This window comes from Falco peregrinus, chromosome 14 (assembly GCF_023634155.1).
Source record: "Falco peregrinus isolate bFalPer1 chromosome 14, bFalPer1.pri, whole genome shotgun sequence".
Lineage (NCBI taxonomy): Eukaryota > Metazoa > Chordata > Aves > Falconiformes > Falconidae > Falco > Falco peregrinus.
In genome coordinates, this window is record NC_073734.1 from 18,487,586 (window position 1) to 18,494,557 (window position 6,972).

The following is a 6,972-nucleotide window of genomic DNA, read 5'->3' on the forward strand; positions in this document are numbered from 1 at the left end:
GGTTGGCTTGGTCGGGGCGGCTGCTGCCGTGAGCAGCTGGGTCCGCCGCGCCCGGCCCCGCTCGGCCCGAGGCGGCGAGTGTCCGCCCAGCCCCGTGCCTCAGGCAGCGTGGCCTCTGCACAGTCCCCACGGCCTGCCGCGCGCCGCCCCCTCACGGCTTCCCGCGCTGCCCCTCAGCCTGCCGCGCTGTCCCCTCAGCCTCCCTCGATGTCCCCTCAGCCTGCCGCGCTGTCCCCTCAGCCTGCCGCGCTGTCCCCTCAGCCTCGCCCGATGTCCCCTCAGCCTGCGGCGCCCCCTCCCCTCACGAAGCACTTTACGTTGCCTGACCCGCAACGTAAAGCGGCCCGCGAGGGCTGCCTGCTCCCCGCTGCCCGCTCCCCGGCCGCGGCGTGGGGCTGTGAGCCGGCCGCTGCCGCCCGGTGGGGCCATGCAGAGCTCCAGCTTGTGGCAGAGCCTCGGTGCGGGATAACGGCCACTAGTAGTGGCCCGCTAGTCCCGGAGTCTGGGAACCTCTGCCCAGATTTGTGCCAGCGAGAAGAGCAGAGGCCGTACCTGCCTGAGGAAGGGCAGACGCTTTGCGGAGCAGTGCTGAGGTCTGTACCGATCGAAGGGACGGGTCTCTCCTGTGCCCTGGCAGAAAGCAGCGATGGTTGTCCCGTGCAGGCTGGGACAGGCTCAGCCTTACAGACTGAGTGCCTAAACTTGCTAGCCGCTTTTGAAATAAAATCCTTTATACTCAAGCTATAAATTTAAGGAAAACACAAGTGTATTGTCCCTTACAGGTTAAAAATAACTTAGAAATTAGGACCTCCTAGAAATGGTGGGAGTCAACACATTTGCTTGGCAGTACTTCCCAAAGCAATCAAATGTTTTTCAAAATTAAGTATAACACTGATTATACATCTTTAAAACTTAGTAGTGAATTCACTGGTATCTCATAACTGCAGTCCTTGCTGTTTCAACAAGGGCTGCTGTAGCTGTGTGGGTATTGTTTTCTGCTAACAGCTATTCTGTAACGCGTCTTTAAATTTCACTTCTCTGAAGTCTGGAGTGCAAAGATAAATCGGGTCTATTTCAAAAAGAGAAGCTTTAATTTTATTCCCACACAATAGTCCTGTACGTACTGCTCCAGTTTATTGAATCCTAGGTGATATTTTTTAGCCAAAGAAAGTAATAGCTGTTAATTAGCAATTTACGATGTGTGTGGCTGTACATCTACACAAGGTTTATTTTGAAAGCTTGAGAAGTTAGAGAAAATCTGTTGTCCATTCAGTCACTGGGAATTTAATCAGAAATGACAGCTTTGTTTTGCATTTTACTGGTTAGATTTACTGTCATTTGGTAACCTACTCAGAGAATTGTGTGGGTGGTGCTCTGGAATAAACCACAACTTTCCTGCTTGATCTTACTCCAGTAGTTTGAAATTCAGCTATTATAGACACAGTTGTTTTTCTAATTCACATCTGGTTCCTTTAATACTCTTATTACATATGCAGTGAATGTTCTTAAGCATACTTCAGTGAGAGGTAGAGGGCTTTTGCTTGGGATGTGGCCACATGTAGAAAATACAAGACTAGTAAATATTTAAAGGACATGTTTTATAGAATGAAAAAAAAAGTTGCTATATCCTCTATTCCCACAAGAGGACTGGCAGACTTTCCAAGTTTTTTTCTTTTAAATGTTATATGGCAAGACCATTTGTTCAACTGTTACTCTGAAATTTCCTGACTAATCTCATTCTGAATTTAATGAAATTTGAGAGACTTATACACAGAAAAGTAATGTGCCAGTATTGAGAGCTGCCCTTTCTAGGTGTCTCGTTCAATAATATTCCCTGGATCACAGAAAGATAACTGTTAGCTCACATACACATACCTAGAATACACATCAGGGTTGCCCTCCTCATCTCTGGCTCTTCTTTTCAATTAAAAGATCAGTATTCCTTTCCTGTCAAAAACACTTGTGCAGCCATTCAAAGCACTGTCAGCTTGGGCAGGCTTGGAGAGAGAAGGTGCTGCCTGCCATGTTGGTTCTTGTCATTTCCCTGAGAAATGAGCCTGTGTTCCTTTGTACTCAAGTGGTTCCACTGTTGCCTGTAGTGTAGAGGAAAACCAAAAGAATCTTACCCCTGCCTCCTCTTCCCAGACATTATGTCCTCTCAGCCCTGATCAGGGGTAGTCCTTCCATTTTCAGGGGAATTCAGTTGTGCAAAGAGGAAAGATGGAAGTCCTGAACGTCTTGCAAATCAACAAGGAGGCTGGATGCGACTTGGAACATCTGTCATTCCCATATTTGGAAAGTAATTTATTATATCACCATAAAAAAACCCCTTACTATGACCTCCTATTTGTGGAAACGTTTTTTCATATTTTCAAATAAGATGTTATTTTTCAACAACAAATGACAGACATTGTTTACAAATTATACTTTTGCCCAGTGAAAGCTGGTGGGTTTGAAAGCTGACTCAAGATCACTAAAGCTTTGCCAGTACAATGTATGCCTGGTGCCATAGCAGAAGAGCTGTCAGTGTAGACAGAGCTATGGAAGGCTGAATGTTTCTTTCAGATTTATTGCAAGTCTCACACTGTTTAATGTTTTGCCAAAATCCTATCTACTGGAATTATGTGCTTACCTGTAATTTTAAATTTTAATTAAAATAAAATATCTTACATGCTTTTATTATAGAAACAAGACTTGGAAATATAGTGTAGGCAAACCCTAGAAACTTGGAAAACAAATAAAACCCCCACATTCAAATAATCTACGTTTTACACTGTTTAAGCCAATCTGATGATTTCCTTGGAAAATTGACTCTCAGACTTTTGGATTCTTCTGATGACTTCTATTTGATACTTCTATGACATCTGTTAGTCATATTCTAGATTTCATGATTTGGACCCAAATTGGCATGCAACACACATTTAAAAATTCTGGTTTTGTAATGCTTCCTGAATGTGCTTTTCTTCTGCTTTAAATTGCTATGGCTAGGAAAACAATTTCAAAGCTTTCACAAGCTTAAAATTGGCTGTTTTGTTTTGTTTTTTTTTTTTTTTCCTGTGTATGACAATCCCAAGATTTAATCCCTACACAGAAATAGTACATCATATATATAGTGTAGGATCTTCTATGGCATCGTTATCATGTGAATTGGAAGTAACTGTACTTGAGGGGTGGAGCATTTCATATTATTATACCATACTTTCTTCTTTTTTTGTCCTTTTTCCTCTTTCTTTCCCTCTTCCTTTTCCTTTAACTTAAATCACAGTGGAAAAGAGAACTTGTAGCTATCTGCTGTACAGTCTGCAGATGACTGTAGCAGAAACTTTTTTTCTTTTAGCCTTGTAATTAAAATCACACAGTGGGATTTGTTTTCCACTGGACTTTTGTTGAAGGGCTTTCACTTTATTCCTAACAAACTGTTTTTAACAGACAAGGTATTTGATGTCAAATGTTTTGTTTCTTTTCCTTTTCTTCAAAAAAAGTTTTCTTGGTATATATTTGTACTGAAACAGACAAATTTGAACAAGATTGAGGGCAGTTGTTGGTGGGTTTATTGTATAGGGTTTTTAAAAGCTGTTTCATGAAGCATGTGTTTTGATTACAAACACAGCAAGACCCTCTACAATGTATTAGATTACTGGAGTGTTCAGATTTCTTTTCTTTCAGCAGTCTTGGACTCAAGCTGGAAAATAAAAACTTACCTGAAGTTTCTTTATTGCTATTAAAAATTGTATAACTTTTCTGCATGCCATCTCATTATTTTCTGTTTGTGTTGAAGTTGGGGGGTCTTCCATAAATAGCCTTTAACATGGAGTAAATTAGCTGCTGGTCATTTTAAGATTTTTTGCATGATGTATATTATGTACTGCTACTGAGTCTACTGCATCATCATTTAATTATAACATTCTTCACTTGTATGCAGAATTACCTAGGGAACTATGTAAGAAGTGTTATATAGAAAATTTCTCTATAAGTATCATACAGTAAGTTTCTGTGTAAGAAGTATCATGGAAACAATATAACACAGCTTCTAAAAAACAACTTTCCAGATAACAAAATCAGATTTTAAAAAAAGAAGCTATTCAATATTGATACTCCATACCAATAGGTATTTCTTTCAGATTAATGTGCAATGTGGCCTTATAGCAGGATTAAATAATAGATGAGAGGTCTTCTGTTTCTTCAAAGGTTACTGAAATGTTTGTTCAGTTTGAAGAATTTGGTTTGGGGAGTTGATAAAAATTATCACTTCTTACATGCAACTTCTTGAAGTAAATGCATCCTTCTTACATGATTTGCTTTTTGAGCAAAATATACTCTTTGACTGAGGGAATGCAAATAGAGAAGCTTCTATTAATTACAAAGAAAAAGGCAATATTACTTTGGACCTCAAAATATTATGTTGTCACCTAGGAAAGTTATCAGCTTTTGCTGTCATTTGGTCTACATGTAGCTTTGCAACATGTAGATCTCCATGTCAGCTGAAGATGTATGATTTTTGCTAATGCAATAAAAATGGTAGAATGCTTACTGTGACTGCAAGTTGAAGGGCATGAAGTGTGCACGTTTTGCTAATGTGAACAGAGATATTTTAGATGTCAGCTGAATGGATTCTAGAATTGCATCACAGAGTAAGAAGGAAATTTGTTGCAGCTTATGTACACAAAAAACCAGAGCTGGAGTAGGATAAGAACCTCTGTGTCAACAGTTTCTTCTGAGCAGTTGCTTTGAAAGCTCTTACCTGTGCTCTTTGAAATACTTTCCGTTAGCAACCAAATAGCTGGCAGTAACTGTCAGCATACAAAGACCTGATTCAGGTCGTCTTGTTTCCATGTATGATATTATTCAGCAAAAGTCTGGGCTTAAATTCTAATATGCCTTTTGTAAGCCTATGAAGAGTTTTATCACTGTCTGGTATTAGAAGTGCAAGGTCTCATTCTTCGTGTTGAATTGCAGGATTAATAATTTCGGTTCACTGTGTATTTTCTGAGGATCATGTTCCCCATCTTAATCAGTGTAAGTTTCTATAGCAACTAGCATTTAAGAGTGAGAGACAATAATGTGTGTTGTTATCACCGCTAGCCACTAAGAAAAATGAATAAAATGTTTGAAAATAGATGTCCAGGTATTTTCACATGTACCTTCTTCTGTCTCTTGAAGAACTTGGATCGAGACCTGTGGATAGTGTAAAATCATATTAGTGTCTATTCATTTAACTGGACATCAAATAATGTACTTATTTAAATTGGTCATAGTTTTTTTCCAAACAATTGAGCAAAGAAGGATGTAATAAGCACAGTCATTTGTGGGGTTGTCTTTAATCAGTATGTATATAGCATAACCATTATAATTTAATGTGTTAACAGAAATACAAAAACCTTTGTGGAACCCTGTTGCTTTAATCACTAGTGTAGTCCAGGAGGAAAAGGCAGATCCTGCTGACAGCAGAAAGATGTAGAGACCACTGCAAAGCACAGGAGGCAAGTGCACTGAAGTCTTCGAAAGAAGATTTCCATGAGTGTACAAGCATGTAGAAGCTTGGGATGCTAAAGTCACTGGGAGCTTTTCATAAGCAGGTTTCATTTGTGGTCAATGACACACAGAAACATTGGGATAAACAGTTTTTGTGACACATTAATTTAAAACCTGTATTTTAAACTAGCATACCTTTCTAAACATATCCAAACACAATGGCTGAGGTAAAGAATGTAGTCAATATTTTATTGATTCATTATCGATATGACTTTTAATCAGTTGCTCGTTAGCTGAAAGATTCAATATGACTATTGCTGTGATTCTGTGAGTATTAAAGGGACACTGTCATTTTCCATGTCCTAACATATGTCCTAACAAAATCTTGTGTGGCAGTTGGAAGTTTTTCCCTTAGTTTCAATAGACCATCTCATCGTTATGGTGCATTTTCTCTTTTTTACTTTAGCACTGAAGTGCCACATATTGTGAGGGTGGTAAGTCCCACCTGGAGACACATTTTAAATTATTAATGGTGAAGAAATGCCGCTTTACTTTGTCTAAGAAAAGTAATCCCAGTTCATTTACTTATGATAATAGGCAAATATGTTTCTACTCCAAGATCCTTAAGACTATAATAAACTTTACAGTAAGATTGTAAATAGATCATAACTATGGATGGTTACCTTATTGTCCATAGAACAGTCATATTGACCATGCTGTTAGATGTGTGTCTTTGTATAGGTTTGTGTTTTGTAAATATCTTTCCTGTGACCTTGTCCAAATCCTGTGGGCACGTCTTTTAATAACTTTCTTTTAAGTAGTTTTATGCACCTGAAGAAACACCTTGTTGCACACCTCTGAACTAAAATAGCAAAATTTCTGCTAGGCATGCATGAAATTGCATGAAATTTAAACATTTATGACCTTGGTTCTTGGCTGCTATTGCTGCACAGGTTGGGAAAATTAAACAGGATTCAGCTGGGTCCACATAACTTCCCTCTAGAGTGGAGGTGGATGGACAAATGGGATTTGTCCACTGTCCTTGCTTTGCCCTAGTCTAGTGGAGGATTTGGAGCAAAAGAAGGGAGAAACCTGAACAGCAAACAGGTTGGAACTGAAGCCTGCCTTCCCAGTTGTAGCAGGCAATTTCCTTAGGGAGCAGAGATGTTACTGGCAGAGGCCATTCTTCAATGCAGGGTATTGTCTTCTATGGTGACTTGTTCCAGCCCTGCCTGTTTTATCTTCATTCCCATTTAGCTAGTCCTTTCTGAACGCAAATCACACTTGTATACCTGAGTGGCTATAGTTGTAATCTGCATCCCATCGTGTTGTTTACTTCTTCTTATATTCCTCTTCTTGAAGCTTACTCTGAGCTATTTAGAGCAGCAGCTCTAAATCATTGAGTGGACTTCCTGGAACAAATAAGGAACAGAAGGTTCCCTCTGTGATTGCTGCATATGCTTGTAGCCACGTAGCAGGGAAATAGCTCTGCTTCTGTGC